This window comes from Triturus cristatus, chromosome 2_1 (genome assembly GCF_964204655.1).
Source record: "Triturus cristatus chromosome 2_1, aTriCri1.1, whole genome shotgun sequence".
Classification (NCBI taxonomy): domain Eukaryota; kingdom Metazoa; phylum Chordata; class Amphibia; order Caudata; family Salamandridae; genus Triturus; species Triturus cristatus.
The window spans coordinates 819,220,011-819,238,932 of NC_140581.1; the positions used below are offsets into that span (position 1 = coordinate 819,220,011).

Below are 18,922 nucleotides of genomic sequence, written 5' to 3' on the forward strand. Positions count from 1 at the left end.
CATAGAGTTACTCACACACATAGTCACTCATGCTAATAAAGAATCAAACGCTGCTGTGACCCGAGAGAGGTGGCGTACACTCCGGCGGAGCGTGCCGGTAGTAAAGTTCCAAAGGTGCAAAGGCAATTCTTCGTACGCTCTCAGAAAGACAGACCACAAACGGGGATCTCTTGAAAGGGGTGTTTTAATTCACTACGCGTTTCAGCTCGAAAGCCTTGATCACGTGAAAGATTGTGTACAAACATGGTGATTAATAAAGTTGCTTCAATCAACATCAACATAGGACAACCAAAGGCTAGATGATGTAACAGTGGCAGACATCTTGGAGTGCAAAATTCTGTATTGCAAGTGAATCTATGTCGTTCTGTATCCGTCACACAAATAAAATAATCGGCGCCAGATTGGTGTTCAGAACGTGAAATGAAATAACAGATAAAACAGCATTGTAATAATTAAGTACAAATGTGCTGAGTGACATAGTCCAAAAGTCACCATGCGCGAAAGCAGAGTAGTCGTGCCTCGAGCCTGTTGTAAAGGTAATCCTGAGCTCTGTATGTAAAAGACATGAAATGCAAATAAGTGGATGCATAGTGCACAAAATGCATTCTAACAGTTATGCCCCAATAGTTGCCCGCACCAATTTGCCAGTACGGTTAAACATGGTATTAGGACAGTGTAGTAGATAAGCTGAGAACTGCCAAGTGACAAGTCCAGGAGGTGTGAGGGGCGTGAAGACATGAGCTGCAGATGCACGAAGTGCTATTGGAGTGCAAAAATAAATGAACCGGGTAAATACCCTGTCATGTACACGCCCCAATGTTGGCATATGCTGGGCTGCCAATAGAACAGTGAACTATGGAAGAATGAAAGAACGTGAGGGGCATTGAACATCTGCTGCGAGTGCACAAAGTGCCGTGTGAAGACACAGAGTGGTATGAACTAGCCACGGTATCAAAAGGAATTGTCCTTGTGGGAGTGTCCATCTGAAGGTGTCCATCTAGGATAGGTGGCCAAGTGGCCTTTGCGTGAGACACCTATCATGACAGTGCCCTTAGGACATGGCAAATTAGTAGCGTGAAAGGGGCAGTAAAACAAGAGCTGAGTTGTAGAATACAAAAAAGGATTGCACTATACCATGGTCCTCCAGTTGTCTTAATAGAAGAAACAAAGATCATCAGTCACCGTGTTCAAGGAGTGAAGGAGGGAAGGAAGGGTAGGTAGCCCGTGTGCGGTGAGTGACGGTGTTTGGGTACCTTCCTTGCTTCCTGTGAATAAAAAGAAGAAAAAACAAAATGTTAAAAGTTGCTAGCAAAATAACTATCGCAATGCTATATACAACACAATCAGAGTCAATCGAATGAGGAGAAAGTTAAGAACATCTCAGATTGCAAGAAAAGGAAGGAAGAGAACCAAGGACATAATGGCAACATTGTACATTATTCTCTCAGATGAACAGCTAATTCTTCATCTTGATTGAGGCCCCCCGGGTCCTTGGTTTGAAAATCAATGATATGTTTGGACTCACGCTGCCTCAATTTGAGTACCCTGTTACCTCCTCTGGGATTCTTAGTGATCTGTTCAAGAATGAAGAATCTAAGAAGTGCAGGATTAGAAAAATGTTTGGCTTTGAAATGGCGAGCCACGGGGTATTTGTCGTCGTTATGTACAATGGCTCGATAGTGTTCTAGGACACGTTTTTTGGCAAGAAGAGTGGTGCTACCTATATACCACAAATTGCAAGGGCATTCTATAACATAGATCACAAAAGTGGTACTGCATGTGAGGAATTCCTTGATCTCTTTAGTGATACCATTGTAGGTGACCTTGTTGCAAAACGTGCTGTTCTTACAGGCTTTGCAGTGCCCACACGGAAAAAATCCCTTCAAGCCATGTTGTTGTCTAGTAGGGTATATGGTGACATCGCTTCTAACTACCAAATCTCTGATGCTTCTGCCCTTACGATAGGTGATACTGGGTCTATTGGGAACAGTCATGCCAATAACATTGTCACATTTCAAAATATCCCAATTTTTTGCTACAATTTTGTGTATGTTTTTAGAATCTGAATTGAAGGTCATAATCATTCTGGTAGTGTCATTGTTCTCATCTGGGCTTTCTACAGTTTTGTCAGAAATGGTAAGATCTCTGGGTATAGCATCCGCTCTGTCCTTGGCTTTGCGAAGTACCCAGTTAGGGTAGCCTCTATTTTTGAACCGTGTCATCATCTCTCTACTGATGTTTTCATAGGCGACTTGGGTACTGCAATTTCTCTTGGCCCTCAGCAGCTCACCATAGGGAATACTCCACTTAAGTGTCTCAGGGTGACAGCTGAGGGCATGCAGGACACTGTTGCCTGCGGTGGCCTTTCTGAACAAGGTTGTCTGTATGGAATTATCAATGATGTCCAATCTGACATCTAGGTATTCGACACTGTTCTTGTTGATGTGACTGGTCAGAACAATATTATTGCTATTGATGTTGAGTTTATCAATGAATTGGATGGCTTGTTCTTCGTTGCCATTCCAAATGATAAACAAGTCATCAATGTAGCGCATCCATGTTGTTACATGTTCTAGATCTTCTTTATAGTTGGGGTTGGAAAAGACTGACTCCTCCCACCTGCCCATAAACAGATTTGCCAGGCTGGGAGCAAAACAAGAACCCATAGCCGTCCCAACCACTTGCCTGTACAGTTCACCATTAAAAAGAAAAATATTGTTGGTGGGACAATAATTGATCATGTCCAAAATCATCATGCTGTGATCTCTAGGGCGTAAGGGTCTGGTGTTGAGATAGTGTTCACAGGCCTCTATTCCTTGTTGATGGTCAATGATCGTGTATAATGACTGGACATCTAATGTAATGAGACAAGAATTCAACTCCCACTTGATGCCCCCAATCTTTTTGAGGAAATCTTTTGTGTCCCTGATGTAACTGGGTAGGTTGCTGACATAGTCTCTAAGAAAATGGTCAATATATTTTGAGACATGTTCTGACACACTGCCCCTGGAGGAAACAATTGGGCGTCCAGGAGGATCTATGGGGTTCTTGTGTAGCTTGGGTAATAAGTAAAGAGCTGGAAGAATTGGATGATCATTTTTTAAGTAAGTATATTCTTCCCATTCAAGAAGGCCCTTCTCTCTCCAAGTGGTGAGTTTGTCCCACAAGCATGTGATGCTAGTGTTGTAGTTCTCCATATTTATGTGTTCATAATATCGAGTGTCTGAGAGTTGTCTGGCTGCTTCTGTGATGTATTTGTCCCTGTCCAGAATTACCACATTGCCACCTTTGTCGGCTGGACGGATGACGATGTTACTGTCATCCGTGAGTGATTTAAGTGACTGTCTCTGTGCAAATGACAAGTTGTTGTTAAAACATTTTTTCTTCTTGTTTCTAAAGGTACACAACGACCTGCTGACAATGTCGTGAAAAGTGTCAATGGGATCATATGGGGAGGTGGGAAAGAATGTAGATTTGGGTTTGAAGCCTGAGGAAACATGGCTGTCGGTGGTAAGGCCTAGTCTGTCGATGACTTGTGTGGTGCTGCAAGGATCTTCATTGTAAGTGCAGTTGGTTGCTGAATTCGAGTCTTGGTCTAGATGTATCATATCAACAAGTACATCAATGTCGCCTAGTGTGATATTATCTAGGTGCTGAGTTGTGCCAGTAATGCCTTTTCTGGAGTCCCCTAATCTTTTGAGTTTATGCCACTCTGTGTCTTCACACGGCACTTTGTGCACTCGCAGCAGATGTTCAATGCCCCTCACGTTCTTTCATTCTTCCATAGTTCACTGTTCTATTGGCAGCCCAGCATATGCCAACATTGGGGCGTGTACATGACAGGGTATTTACCCGGTTCATTTATTTTTGCACTCCAATAGCACTTCGTGCATCAGCAGCTCATGTCTTCACGCCCCTCACACCTCCTGGACTTGTCACTTGGCAGTTCTCAGCTTATCTACTACACTGTCCTAATACCATGTTTAACCGTACTGGCAAATTGGTGCGGGCAACTATTGGGGCATAACTGTTAGAATGCATTTTGTGCACTATGCATCCACTTATTTGCATTTCATGTCTTTTACATACAGAGCTCAGGATTACCTTTACAACAGGCTCGAGGCACGACTACTCTGCTTTCGCGCATGGTGACTTTTGGACTATGTCACTCAGCACATTTGTACTTAATTATTACAATGCTGTTTTATCTGTTATTTCATTTCACGTTCTGAACACCAATCTGGCGCCGATTATTTTATTTGTGTGACGGATACAGAACGACATAGATTCACTTGCAATACAGAATTTTGCACTCCAAGATGTCTGCCACTGTTACATCATCTAGCCTTTGGTTGTCCTATGTTGATGTTGATTGAAGCAACTTTATTAATCACCATGTTTGTACACAATCTTTCACGTGATCAAGGCTTTCGAGCTGAAACGCGTAGTGAATTAAAACACCCCTTTCAAGAGATCCCCGTTTGTGGTCTGTCTTTCTGAGAGCGTACGAAGAATTGCCTTTGCACCTTTGGAACTTTACTACCGGCACGCTCCGCCGGAGTGTACGCCACCTCTCTCGGGTCACAGCAGCCGGAAGGAGCCATTTGGATTTGATATATATATATATATTTGCCATACATGCACAATAAAACCATAATAAGTATAAACAATTGCATTAGAACTGATATGCAGATATGTGAATTAATGTAGACAACAAATAAAATATTGCAAATTGAAAAATCCAATCACAAATTTGCACAGGATACTATAAATATTAAAATACATTTAAAAATAAACAAATAATAGAACATGGAAAAATAGAAACAAATTAATGCTATAAAATCTATTTAACTAATATTGCGAAACCCATTGAAGACTAATAATATTGAATATATGATCCCCACTCTAATTTATGCAAGATTTATGTATGGTAAGATTTACTATTCCAACCATAGGCTCTGCAACAGTAGGGAAAGCAATAAATTTCAGAGGGGTGTGATTTACTAGCACCACTACAGTTACAGCAACAGTAGAGAAAGCACTGGATTATGGAGAGGTCAAATTTACTATTGTCACTCCGAACAGTGCAACAGTAGAGAAAGTGTTGCACTGCAAAGAGGTTAATTTTACTGTTCCTACTGCAGTCTAAACAAGAGTAGGAAAAATACTTCATCTGAAACACATTACATCACTGAGTAACCCCATGAATATAGAAAAAATATTACACTGTTAATAACAAAAATATTAATTAACAAAAAATATATATGGATTAAAAAAAACTGAATATAATCAATTTATATAATTACTATTCAATAAACAATTATCAATTAATAAACAATTGTTATTCAACTATTCATGATTTTCCCACCATGTACCTCAACAAACCGAGCAGCCCACACCTAAAATAATATTCCATAACTTACATAGTTAAAATAAATTAAATAATTAGTTAACAATTAATTAATTATTATTTAATTAACCTCCCACCGAAGCATTCTACAAACCTAATATCCATACACTAAAATAAAATGAAAATTAATTAGTATTCCACAATTCAAATATTAAAAATCCAATTAAATAGTTAATTTAGAAATAATAATTAACAGTTGTTTCATTATTATTTAACTTCCTACCCTACACCCCTATAAACCTATCATTCCACAACTAAAATATGAGTGAAATGAATCAGTATTTCATATTTTACTCAATTAAATAATTAACGGTCATATATTGTTAATTAATTATGACTTGTATACCTTCCCACACTATACTCCTACAAACCTAACAGCCGGGCAAATAACATATCACAAACATTTATCAGTATTACATAAATTACATTATAAATGCCAATCATCTAATTAAATAAAATGTATTAAATGATTCTTAATTAATTATTACCTAGTTAACTTCCAACCCTATTCACCTACAAACCTACAACCCACTACGGCACTATACCTTGTTAGGTAGGTCGCTCCCCCACCACACAGCTCCGCCTGTGTGTCCTGACCCTGCCCCAGCTGCCGCTGCTGTAGAAGTTCAGGCCCTCCTCCACCCGCAGGCTACCACCTGCGCCTCATCCCTGGTGGCAAATGGTAGGCCTTAGGTTTATATCACTGTCGCTGTCTGTCTTTCCCTGTACTGCCCATGCTGTCTTCTGGTGTCTGTGACCACAGTTGCCTGTCTCCCCCCTGTGCCTGCATTCTTTCTGTGTTACAACAAACAAATGATGGACGGAATGCTGACAATGCAGACATTCTCACCCAGTCAAGAGATCTGGGTTAAATCCATCGTTCTTTTGCCCACTACGCCACCCCAGTTCAGACATGGCCATATGCAAATCAGTCTTGACCCTGTGCCTCATGGGAACAGTCCAGCCCGAACTGCCAAGCCATGTCTTCCCTGGACCGGAATCAAGCATCCTAGGACCGGTTTCTGGCTATCAGCCGTCATCAGCCAGGATAGCTTGACTCCAGTGGCGTAGTGAGCACGGGTCCCACGTCTGGGAATACCCATCCCACTTAGGGCGAAAAGCGTTACAACAAACAAATGATGGACGGAATGCTGACAATGCAGACATTCTCACCCAGTCAAGAGATCTGGGTTAAATCCATCGTTCTTTTGCCCACTACGCCACCCCAGTTCAGACATGGCCATATGCAAATCAGTCTTGACCCTGTGCCTCATGGGAACAGTCCAGCCCGAACTGCCAAGCCATGTCTTCCCTGGACCGGAATCAAGCATCCTAGGACCGGTTTCTGGCTATCAGCCGTCATCAGCCAGGATAGCTTGACTCCAGTGGCGTAGTGAGCACGGGTCCCACGTCTGGGAATACCCATCCCACTTAGGGTGAAAAGCGTTACAACAAACAAATGATGGACGGAATGCTGACAATGCAGACATTCTCACCCAGTCAAGAGATCTGGGTTAAATCCATCGTTCTTTTGCCCACTACGCCACCCCAGTTCAGACATGGCCATATGCAAATCAGTCTTGACCCTGTGCCTCATGGGAACAGTCCAGCCCGAACTGCCAAGCCATGTCTTCCCTGGACCGGAATCAAGCATCCTAGGACCGGTTTCTGGCTATCAGCCGTCATCAGCCAGGATAGCTTGACTCCAGTGGCGTAGTGAGCACGGGTCCCACGTCTGGGAATACCCATCCCACTTAGGGCGAAAAGCGTTACAACAAACAAATGATGGACGGAATGCTGACAATGCAGACATTCTCACCCAGTCAAGAGATCTGGGTTAAATCCATCGTTCTTTTGCCCACTACGCCACCCCAGTTCAGACATGGCCATATGCAAATCAGTCTTGACCCTGTGCCTCATGGGAACAGTCCAGCCCGAACTGCCAAGCCATGTCTTCCCTGGACCAGAATCAAGCATCCTAGGACCGGTTTCTGGCTATCAGCCATCATCAGCCAGGATAGCTTGACTCCAGTGGCGTAGTGAGCACGGGTCCCACGTCTGGGAATACCCATCCCACTTAGGGCGAAAAGCGTTACAACAAACAAATGATGGACGGAATGCTGACAATGCAGACATTCTCACCCAGTCAAGAGATCTGGGTTAAATCCATCGTTCTTTTGCCCAGTACGCCACCCCAGTTCAGACATGGCCATATGCAAATCAGTCTTGACCCTGTGCCTCATGGGAACAGTCCAGCCCGAACTGCCAAGCCATGTCTTCCCTGGACCGGAATCAAGCATCCTAGGACCGGTTTCTGGCTATCAGCCGTCATCAGCCAGGATAGCTTGACTCCAGTAGCGTAGTGAGCATGGGTCCCACGTCTGGGAATACCCATAAAGCTATCCTGGCTGATGACGGCTGATAGCCAGAAACCGGTCCTAGGATGCTTGATTCCGGTCCGGTGAAGACATGGCTTGGCAGTTCGGGCTGGACTGTTCCCATGAGGCACAGGGTCAAGACTGATTTGCATATGGCCATGTCTAAACTGGGGTGGTGTAGTGGGCAAAAGAACGATGGATTTAACCCAGATCTCTTGACTGGGGGAGAATGTCTGCATTGTCAGCATTCCGTCCATCAATTGTTTGTTGTAACGCTTTTCGCCCTAAGTGGGATGGGTATTCCCAGACGTGGGACCCGTGCTCACTACGCCACTGGAGTCAAGCTATCCTGGCTGATGACGGCTGATAGCCAGAAACCGGTCCTAGGATGCTTGATTCCGGTCCAGTGAAGACATGGCTTGGCAGTTCGGGCTGGACTGTTCCCATGAGGCACAGGGTCAAGACTGATTTGCATATGGCCATGTCTAAACTGGGGTGGTGTAGTGGGCAAAAGAACAATGGATTTAACCCAGATCTCTTGACTGGGGGAGAATGTCTGCATTGTCAGCATTCCGTCCATCAATTGTTTGTTGTAATGCATTCTTTCTGTGCCCGTTTTTCTTGCCTTCTGTTCCCCTCGTTGCCCCTTCATTCTGTGCCCTCTTTTGCCTTCTGTTCCCCCTCGCTGCCCCCTGATTTGTACCCTTTCATTCTGTGCCCTCTTTTGCCTTCTGTTCCCCCTCGCTGCCCCCTGATTTGTGCCCGGTTGCCTTCGGTGCCCTCGCCGCTTCCATTCCCGCCGCTGCGTCCCCTGCAGTCCCGACCCCTCACTGCCCATTCGCTGCCCCTGCCTGCCACCTCCCAGCTGCTCCTCCCTCCCACCTCCCCATGTATGGCGGCCGCGCCGCTGGCGCGCCAATTGCATGCCTTAGGCAAGCCCGTCCGCGCCCTGACCGCGCCCAGCGCCAGAACCCCTGGTCCCCGCACACGCCACGACGACCACCGCTGCCACGATGCCAGCACACTCCATGCTCTCAACCCCGGACGGACCCACACCTGCTTCAAGGCTGCTCACACGGTCCCTTCACCTGCCGGAACTACTGCTACACCGGCCTCAGTGCCGCCGAACAACCCGCCAAGAAAGATCTCAACCACCTTCTATGCATCCTACTGAACACCCGCTCCGCACGCACACACGCCGTCAAGCTCTGGGACCTGCTCGACATCATCCCCAGACGTCGTTTTCCTGACAGACTTGGATGAACGACTCCTCTGCACCCGACATCGCCATAGCCATCCCAGACGGCTACAAGATCACCCGCAGAGACCGCACCAATGGAGTCGGAGGAGGAATCGCCATCGTCCACAAGAACAGCATCAGGGTCTCGACCAGCACCGACGAAACTCTCAGCACCGCCGAACACATGCATGTCCAGATCCACACAGACCCCAACTCCACCCTCAGAGGCACCCTCGTCTACAGACCCCCCCAGACCCTGAACCCAGTTCAGCGACTCCATCGCCGACTTCATCAGCATTCACGCCCTGACCTCCACCGACTACATCCTCCTCGGAGTCCTGAACTTTCACCTTGAGAACAACAACGACAGCAACTAGACAACCCTGATCGATAACCTCGCCAACCTTGGACTGAGGCAACTCGTCACAACGCCTACCCACTCCGCTGGACACACGCTCAACCAAGTCTTCTCCTCAAGCCTCCATGTCTCCTTCAGCCACACCACCGAACTCTTCTGGAATGACCACCGCTGCATCCACTTCACCTTCCAGAAACCCACCACCGCACCCAACAGATCACTCGCGGCTGCTGAAGCAAAATCAATGAAGACCAACTACACGCAAACCTCGCTCTCAGCCCACCCACTGAACCCTCCAACACCGACGACACTGCCCACAGCCTCAGACGCTGGATCGACGACTGCGCCAACACCCTCGCCCCACTGAAGAAACCCCCCAACAGAGTCACCAGCAAGAGGGCCAGCTGGTTCACCCCAGATCTCCTAGCCTCCAAGCGAACCTGCCGGAAACTAGAGAAGAAATGGCACAGCGAACAAACTCCGGACAGCCACGCAGCCAACAAGGACGCAACCCGCAACCAACATCACCTCATCAGGACTGCCAAGAGGACCTCCTTCAAAGACCGCCTCGACAACAACGCACACAACAGCAAGTAGCTCTTCAACATCGTGAAGGAACTCTCCAACCCCAGCTCCAACACCAACGACATCCCGCCGTCGCAAGCCCTGTGCGACTCCCTCGCCACTTTTTTTCCACCGCAAGATAGCAGACATCCACGACAGCTTCAACACCCAGACAGCCCCAACAGATAGCAACACAACAGTCTATCCGCACACCATCGACCACGACCCCCTGCTAGCCTGGGCCAGCGTGAGCATCGATAACACCATCAAGACCATGAGCACAATCCACTCCGGCTCCCCGTCAGACCCATTCCAGCACCACATCTTCAACAAAGCCAGAAGCTCCATCGCACCCCACCAGCGCAGCGTCATCAATCTCTCCCTCGAAACCGCGACCTTCCCAGAAAGCTGGAAACACGCCGAGATCAACGCCCTACTCAAAAAACCCAAGGCAGACCCTAGAGACCTCAAGAACTTCCGGCCCATCTCTGCTCCCGTTCCCGGCCAAGGTCATCGAGAAGATAGTCAGACAGCTAACCCGATACCTCGAAGAAAACAGAATCCTGGACCCTTCCCAGTCAGGGTTCCGCAGCAACCACAGCACTGAGACCGCCCTTGTCGCCGCCACCGACTACATCAGGACCCTGCCGGACAACAGTGAGATCGCAGCCCTCATCCTCCTGGACCTCTCCACCGCCTTCAACACCGTCTGCCACCACACACTACGCGCACGCCTCCACGCCGTAGGGATCCGAGACAAAGCTCTGGAATGCACCACCTCCTTCCTCTCCGGCAGAACCCAGAGCGTCCGCCTCCCCCATTCCGATCCAAAGCCTCCGAGATCATCTGTGGCGTACCCACAGGGATCTTCCCTCAGCCCGACACTGTTCAACCTTTACATGGCCCGCTCGCACATGTCGCCCGACAGCATAACCTCAACATAATCTCCTACGCCGACAACACTCAACCTATCCTCTCCCTCACCACGGACCCCATCACCGCAAAAGCCAACCTCCACGAAGGAATGAAGGCCATCACCGACTGGATGAAGATCAGCCGACTGAAGCTGAACAGGGACAAAACGGAGGTCCTCATCCTCGATTCCAACCCTCAGCTTGGGGCGACTCCTGGTGGCCGGCGGCACTGGGGGCAGCCCCGACACCCACTGACCACGCACGCAACCTGGGAATCATCCTCGACTCAACGCTCTCCATGACCAAGCAAGTCAACGCCATCTCCTCCTCCTGCTTCAACACCCTCCGAATGCTCCGCAAGATCTACAGGTGGATCCCGACAGATACAAGAAGAACAGTCACCCAGGCCCTCGTCAGCAGCAGACTCAACTACGGAAACACACTCTACGTGGGAGCCCCGACCAAGCTCAAACGACTGCAACGAATCCAAAACGCCTCGGCACGACTGATCCTAGACATACCACGCCACAGCCACATCACCCCCCACCTGAGGAACCTGCACTGGCTGGCCGTCAACAAGAGGATATCCTTCAAGCTCCTCATCCACGCACACAAGGCACTCCACAAGACCGGCCCAGCCTACCTCAACAGACAACTTTCCTTCTACATCCCCAACCGCCAGCTCCGCTCTGCCGACCTCGCACTCGCCACCGTCCCGCACATCCAAAGAACAACCACCGGCGGGAGATCTTTCTCCCACCTCGCCGCCAAGACCTGGAACACCCTCCCACTGATCCTACGACAGACCCAAGACCTGCTGACCTTCAGGAGGCTACTCAAGACCTGGCTGTTCGATCAGTAGCGCCCTCCCAGCGCCTTCAGACCCTCACGGGTATGTAGTGCGCTCTACAAATGGTTGATTGATTGATATAAATTAATATTAAAAATTAATAAAACATTCTAAATCACTTTAAAATAGAAGCTATAATTTAAAAACAATTAACAACATTTATAGAAACAATAATAACACATATAAATAATATATCAACTAAAACACATTAAAATAATAAAAAAACAATATTTTTAACCACTATATTAGTGAAAACAATATTAAAAGCATCTCTATTATTTACAATGATGTTACTTACCTCGAAAACGATATTCTTGCCAAGATTTGTGCATTACAATATTTGTGTCTTACAACATTTCATTTCTGATATTTCTGCCTCCTGATACTTTGAAAATCAATATGTTGTCCAAACACCTAACATATATTGGTCATGCTCAGCACAGCCCTCTACCCCCAATACGTATACACACATATTTACATGCATTTGGAACCATCACCATTGACTGATGCCAGAGCTTCTCAAGTCGTCATTTTTTCTTGCCCTCTTTTGGCAAGTATTTTCTGGAGCCAGCCTTCACTGGCATGTGTCTTGGTTTCTTCCACAAAGTCAGGTTAAGCTCCTTTATCTCAGTTAGACAAGTAATGATTTTAAATTCAGACATCCTATTCCGTAGAACACAATGTTGCTCTTGTATCAAAACAGGGGGACCCAATTATTGGGAGGAATCCAGTGGGCTCAGTGTTTCAGTGAAGATTCACTGCAACATAGCTCTCAATGATTGCCAGAAACTGAGACAAAGATAGACACAGTCATTGAGCGGTTAAACTTATGCTTCCTCAGACTTAGCTGAACGGTGATGGGCTTATCAAGGCAGGTTGTACACCATCCTTTATCAACAGCACCATGAGAGACTTTCAGTCTGGATGTCCTACCTCTCAGACGATAGTTCTGCTACAGTCCCTACAGTACAAGAAGCACTCTCAGTCTAAGCCTCCAGCCTGACTTCTGATGGAGCGCTACTGGTCAGTAAAGGAAAAAACATAGGCTTAAGGGAAAAGCAGGAACATGGATTGTGCTGCATAATCTCTGGACTGGCTCCTGAAACTTAAAGTCCATGATGGAACTAGAGCTGAGGGATGATTTGGCCTTCACTGAACAGTCAGTGATGCAAAAATCGATCTGTAAAAATACTGTATCCAGAATATTAACTACCACTATATTGGGATTGTAAGGTCATATAGGGAAGTATCAAGTTACTATTCCTAACTCCACATCTATGAACCTTGTTGATATTCTGGCATCACAGCATTCTGGTAGGAAACAAAATCCTAGGGGAGTTCTACCCACTGCTATTCCTGGAGAAATCTCTAATAATTTGAAATATGAAACTCTGGCAGTCTCTGGTGTGATTCAGGATGATTTCTTCCTGTACTCTTCCTATAAGGGACACAGAATGAAATAAAGTTTCACAGTTTACGAGGTTGAAGATAGAGGAGTTCCATTAACCACTTCCTCCACATAATGATTATCACTCTTTCTGAATGGAGTGAAATGTTGATAAGCCCAAATTTTATTTATATATATCTTTGAAGCTCTAGAGTCAACTCCAAAGTCAACTGTTACCAAGTTTTGATAACCTGATCACCCATTTGCAGAACTGCTCATCATAAAACGAATGCTGGCTCTCGTTCAGCTTTTTGCAACAGTGTAGTCTGTACACATTTTACTTTTCTCTGCCTTAAAGACAGGTGGCGTTATTCTCCAAGCGCCGAGTCGGATGTACTGGGCAGCCCCAAATTAAGGGCCTTATTTTGATAGTGGGTAGTTGGACTGCTGCCCGATATCATGGCAGTCAGGAGACCGCCCGACAAGCAGGCGGTGTTACGACCGCCCAATTGCGATAGGACCACCATGGTGGCAGACTGAAAGTGCTTTTTTACATGGTGGCTTGTGCTGCCACCCAGGAAAAGGGCTGCAGCAGAAGCTGCAATGTAAAAACACACTTTGTACACATCCATGCACCTTGTGCCATGCAACATCTGGTGTATGACTCACAGTGCATGAATGTGTGTGGGGGCTCTACATGTGCCCTCAAGGTCACTTTGTAGGGGGTCACTAGGGGCAGAGGCCCTGTTTGGGGCCTACAAAGTCCCTTTCTGACAGCCTTTTCATGGTGATTAGACTGGCATGAAAAGGCTGTCGGAAAGGGACATCGTAATCCCAATGGCAGTGTCTGTTCGGCACCACGCCATTCAAGAGATATGATTCCAACCGCCACCACCCAGGTGGGATCGTAGATCCTGGTGAAGGCGGTGATCTTTCCCCTGATGGTTTCTGTCCGACGGCCTACATCATAATGCGGTGTTCAGAGCAAAGGACTGTCTGTCGGAGGGACCGCTAGTGAAGGCCTGTCGATGGCAATCCCACCGACATCATAATCAGGCCCAAAATATTCTTTACTGCCACAAAACATACACAGTCCTTTTAGTTACTTCTTCATCCAAGAGACGAACTTGAGCCAAACATATTTGCACTGGTTTTTCTTTTTCTTCCATCTCAGCTTCTGGAGGAGAATCTTTGGTTGATTATTTTGTGACTGCAGAATTTGTCTACAATAGATGCCTATCACTCTTTCCTTAAAATCTGTCCTTTTTATGTATCCTATGTTTTCCATCCAACCAGTATACCATTGCAAAATATAATTAGTTTAATACCTTCAGTCACATTGTATGTTCAACAAATACAAGAAAAGCAAAAAAGATTCACAGATTTCTCCTGCAAGCACAAAGCAGATACACGTTCTGGGTTATCATCATCATAAAAAAGAAACAGGATACCGATCAGGCGATAAAGTATGACTGTCAACTCGAAATGTACTGTTTCTAAAGAAACCAGATACATTTGTTCTTGTAAGAACTTGGGTTTCAGGATGTGGGGGGGTGGGGGGTTTGAATCACTACTAATCTCACCCTTCTAATGTTTTCGGATAAAGTAATAGATTACTGTGATCTTGCTAGGGAATTTAATGCAAAATCAGACGTTTAGGGCTTTGGTCCAACATCTTTTATTTCAAAATCTAAAAAAACCAAAAAAACAGAAGTTTGAGATTGACAGTTCTCTTCTTTTCTTCTGCATGGCCCTGGAAGTTCCTGTTCACCGGTACCCTTGACAGAAAGGAGAGGTTTGGTAAATCACTATTATAAATGTCTTTATATTCTGAATTGCAAAGGTTAGTTTAGTGATTTCTTTTGTGTGATCTGTCCCAAAAAAAGTGAGGTTAACAAAAAGGTACTCAAAATTAAATAAGGCCGGCGATATAGTTGAATGAAGATGAAATAAAAAAATAAAAATCAAGAAATATTCTTAAAGACAGGGGTAGCACTGACTTCAGCCCCACCCGTTCTTTTTACAAGAAATTATAGTATCCCCTTGTATTCCCACCCACCTCCTGTTTGTGGCTTTCCCTCCTGCTTGCCAGCACTACTTAGGAACCTTTCACACCCCTGACTGAGCCACATTCCTCCTGGAACGTGGCTAGGAGTTGAACTCAACTGGCAGACAGGATCCGTCCTCAGTTCTCTAGGTGTCGCCGAGTTCTTATAGACCTCCAGTTCCACCCATCTCAACTCCACCGGTTCCTCTCATCTCAACATCTCCGGTTCCCCAGGCCTTGGGAAGAAAACCTATAGCTGGTAGTCTCCCGCTGCGACTCTTGTTGGACACTCACCTTCCAGCTCTCCGTTCTCCTCTCTCCCCGAGTCCACCCCGTCTCTTCTTCTAGATGCCCGCTAGTCCCAAGGAAGTTCTGGTCTTGGCAGGGTTGCCTAACTTCCAGTCTTGTCATATTGGCCCTGTTACAGAAGAAGGGCGCAGTCAGTTTCAGGGAGGTAAATCGCCTTATCTACAGCCCTAAATTTGTGACAAATACTTTGACTCCCTTGCTCCCCTTAAGTCTATCTAGCGAAAGCTACTCAAAGCTATTTCTACCCGAGCTTGACTAAGTCAAATGTCTGTATATTCAATCAGTAAGGAAATAGCAATTTTACAGCAAATAAATGGTGATGATATAGAAACTACAACTCAGATTTTGTTCCAAAGAAAAATAATAAGTGACAGAATTATCTCTGTCCTTGTGTTCTGTAAAGAGCTTCTCAATCTACTGGGTTAAATTAATTCTCCTTTAGCACAGACAATGCGGTCCACCTCTGACATTAATGCGTAGTGTCTTATTTTTTAATCAAATTTCTGAAAAATCTGGGATACAAAAATTGTAGTATTTCTCCTTCTGGGCCTACTTTGGTTCTCCCTTGGTTACACGTAGAAGCAGCTTTAGGCTGCCTTTGCTTTGAACAGTCACACACATTACCTTTGTTTTTGTGACATAATATTATCTTACAACGCTATGCATGTTGTTTGTTATTTAGCGACTGTTCCTGGGATTCAGTCTGAACATTTCGTACAAGGTTGAACAACATAATATACTGTTTTTCCTGTGCCCAGTCAGTAACATCTCCCTATGTTTCTAGACATAACATGGTAGCACATCTGCAGGTTTTCTAACAGAACAGTTTGTATAATAAAAACTGTCTCAACTCCTCTGAGGTTAGAGGGGAGAATCCCAGCAGAGGAACAGGTTTTGGAACAGAGGCAACAGCCTTGCGTGAAACGAGTTAATATCTACTATGCGACCCCACCTAACCACACACACCAGAAATGAGGTTCAGCGCTAGTCCCATACATCACTAATATATCCCTGTCCTCACATATTGAGGGTAGGCTAAGATAGATGTATTAGTTGTCATTTTCAGGCTGTTCAAAGTATACAGTCTGTTAGTAATGTTAGTTACTTTTCTTAGTTGTATTTGTTTTCTAATCGCAGCAAACATGCTTCAAACTAGACTATGATACTTTCTTTACTTTCATTAAATATATTGTAAACTTCTTTCGTGTCTTTCTTCTGTTTACTACGGACATGCATGAGTGAGAAAGAAAGGTGATGAATTGCTGCCACGGTTCCCTTGGGGACTAGAGGTTCATGTTCTAGGTTTGCCAAAATCAACTGTTACTCTGAAAGATTAGGAGTGCAGGTGAGGCAATGTGAGTGTTAGACCTGGCACAATTAGCGTGGGTCTCCCTTCCATTTTTCGCTGTTGTCTCCTCTGTTTTTGCTGGTAATAGATGCTCTGGGCGCTGTGCCACTGCCATTCAGTGCCACAGCGCGAATGCTCCCTGTGTAAAGATGACATGTGAATTGGTATATCCATGATTGGCTTATTTGGTTTGCCTGTTAGTCCCTAGTAGCGTATCCTGTTTGTGCCCAGGGCTGGTAAACCAAATGCTGCTGGTGGGCCTGCAGCGCTGGTTTGCGCCACCCACAGAAGCAGCTTGTAAAGTGTGTCTCAGACCTGCCTCTGCAGTGTCTGCGTGCAGTTTAGAACTGCCATCTTGGCTATGAAGTGCACCCACTTCCCATCCCCTGAACCTTCCCTTGGCATCATGTAAGCCACCCCTATGGTAGGGTGCATTGTATGTGTAAGGTAGGACATGCTCTGATGTGTGTAGAATGTCCTGGTAATGAATTAAACCCAATTTTGTTTTTCACTACTGTAAGGCTACCTGTTCCCTATAGACCAGAATGAGCAGTTTGGCTATTACATTCTATAGTCCTAACTGACCCACAGAACACGGTAGAAAAACAAATTTAGTATGCCTGAGCTCAGAATATTAAAGTACATCTTTTAGTGAAGTTTATTTTTATATTCTGTGTTTGAAAATACCACTTTTAGAAAGTAGGTATTTTCTTACCTAAGCCTTCCAGTGTGCTCTGCTGTTATGTGTATTGGCTGTCTGGTTTTGGAGGGACAGGGTAGGCTGAGTCAGACCTGGGTTGAATAGAGAGATTTGCATTGGAGTATGGGGAGGGGTAGCTCCTGGACCTGAATAGGGCTGTGCCTGGCAAGGTGAATGCTGGCTCCACCTCCCACTGTGCGTCTGATGGCAGAGCCCCTCTTTCTGAAAGGAAGGATGCAGCCTGGTAAACAAAGTGCTCCAAGGCTGGGCAGAACTGGTTCTGGCTGGGTTCAGTGACTTGTAGCTTCTGAGAACCAAGACTTTTGGGGTATAAATATCTGTGCTGAAACCCCTACAATTGGTATTGCTCCTGGACAACAAGAAGAACCTCTGTCCGTGTAACTGAAGGAATCTGCAGGAGAGGACTGTGCTTGTGTGCCGTTTCTTGGACTGGCCTGCAGTGGTTATTACTGGACTAAGAAGAGGAAAAGGACTTTGAAATAACTTTTATTTTATCTTGCTACAGCAATCACCCAAGGGCTAGAAGAGAGCTATAGCCTCCTGCAGGAGTCTCAGGCACATTAGACTCCACCACCAGCCTCCTGTTTCCTTCCAGCGAGGATTTCTATCTGCAGGTGAGGCTCCTGTGGGTTCCCGGGCCTCTAGTTCTACTGTGGAGAAGAGAGTGCTGAAAATCATTGCTAACGCCTGTTAGCGAGTCGCCGCAGCTGAAGAGCGTAAGTAAAATCATCGCGCTGCTGCCGCTGAGTGCTTGCTACCGGAGATCACCGCATCGCATGTTTGCGGGCCTCCAAGTGCTCGCTAACCAAAGATAATCGCATCGAGTTCATCGCTTCACGACATCACAGCGCGGACGCCGAGCGTTCGCCATTTTCATCGCATCAGGATCGTCGCTCCCTCGCAGGGCACCATTTCTTTTCATCGCAGCACACCGGAGAGGCACTCGGCCTCTCTGGTGGGAACCCAATGATGAAGCATGTCACCAACTAGGTTGGTGAGTGAGGGTTCTTTTAAAACACAGTGAATCACCTTTTTTGCTAGTTCTTATTCCATTTCAGGATACACTCTTTTGTTGTTTAATTATATTAGGAAGAAGGGTCCCTACTTGGACAGTGGCCAGCCATTGCCAACTAGAGACCCCCATTTCTAACAGTGACCTAGTCACATTTGGGCCTACAGTTACTAAGGTAGTAGTGAGACTCAGTCCCTACATTCTGACTTACTGTATCCCATGGTACATTTCTGTTTCCAATCAGAATCACTGCACCACGGCACTACCGATGATGTTCTGGTACTTATTCAGCGGGTCGCCTGAGTAGTGCTTGTCTGTGGCCTTACTACTCACACCTACCACCGGAGACGTCACTGATGTTGAGGATATATCATCAAGAGTATG

At 45.9% G+C, this 18,922-nt stretch overlaps 1 long non-coding RNA gene across 1 annotated transcript in view; it reads right to left on the reverse strand.

Moving 5' to 3' along the window:
* Positions 1–1,176: 1,176 nt before the first annotated feature.
* Positions 1,177–18,922, reverse strand: part of LOC146865914 (uncharacterized) — a 36,407-nt gene continuing 18,661 nt past the window's right edge. The window contains exons 2-3 of the long non-coding RNA XR_014976724.1: positions 15,443–15,566; positions 1,177–1,265 (exon numbers count right to left, since the gene is read on the reverse strand). This is a non-coding gene — a long non-coding RNA (uncharacterized LOC146865914). The remainder of the gene's footprint in view (positions 1,266–15,442; positions 15,567–18,922) is intronic.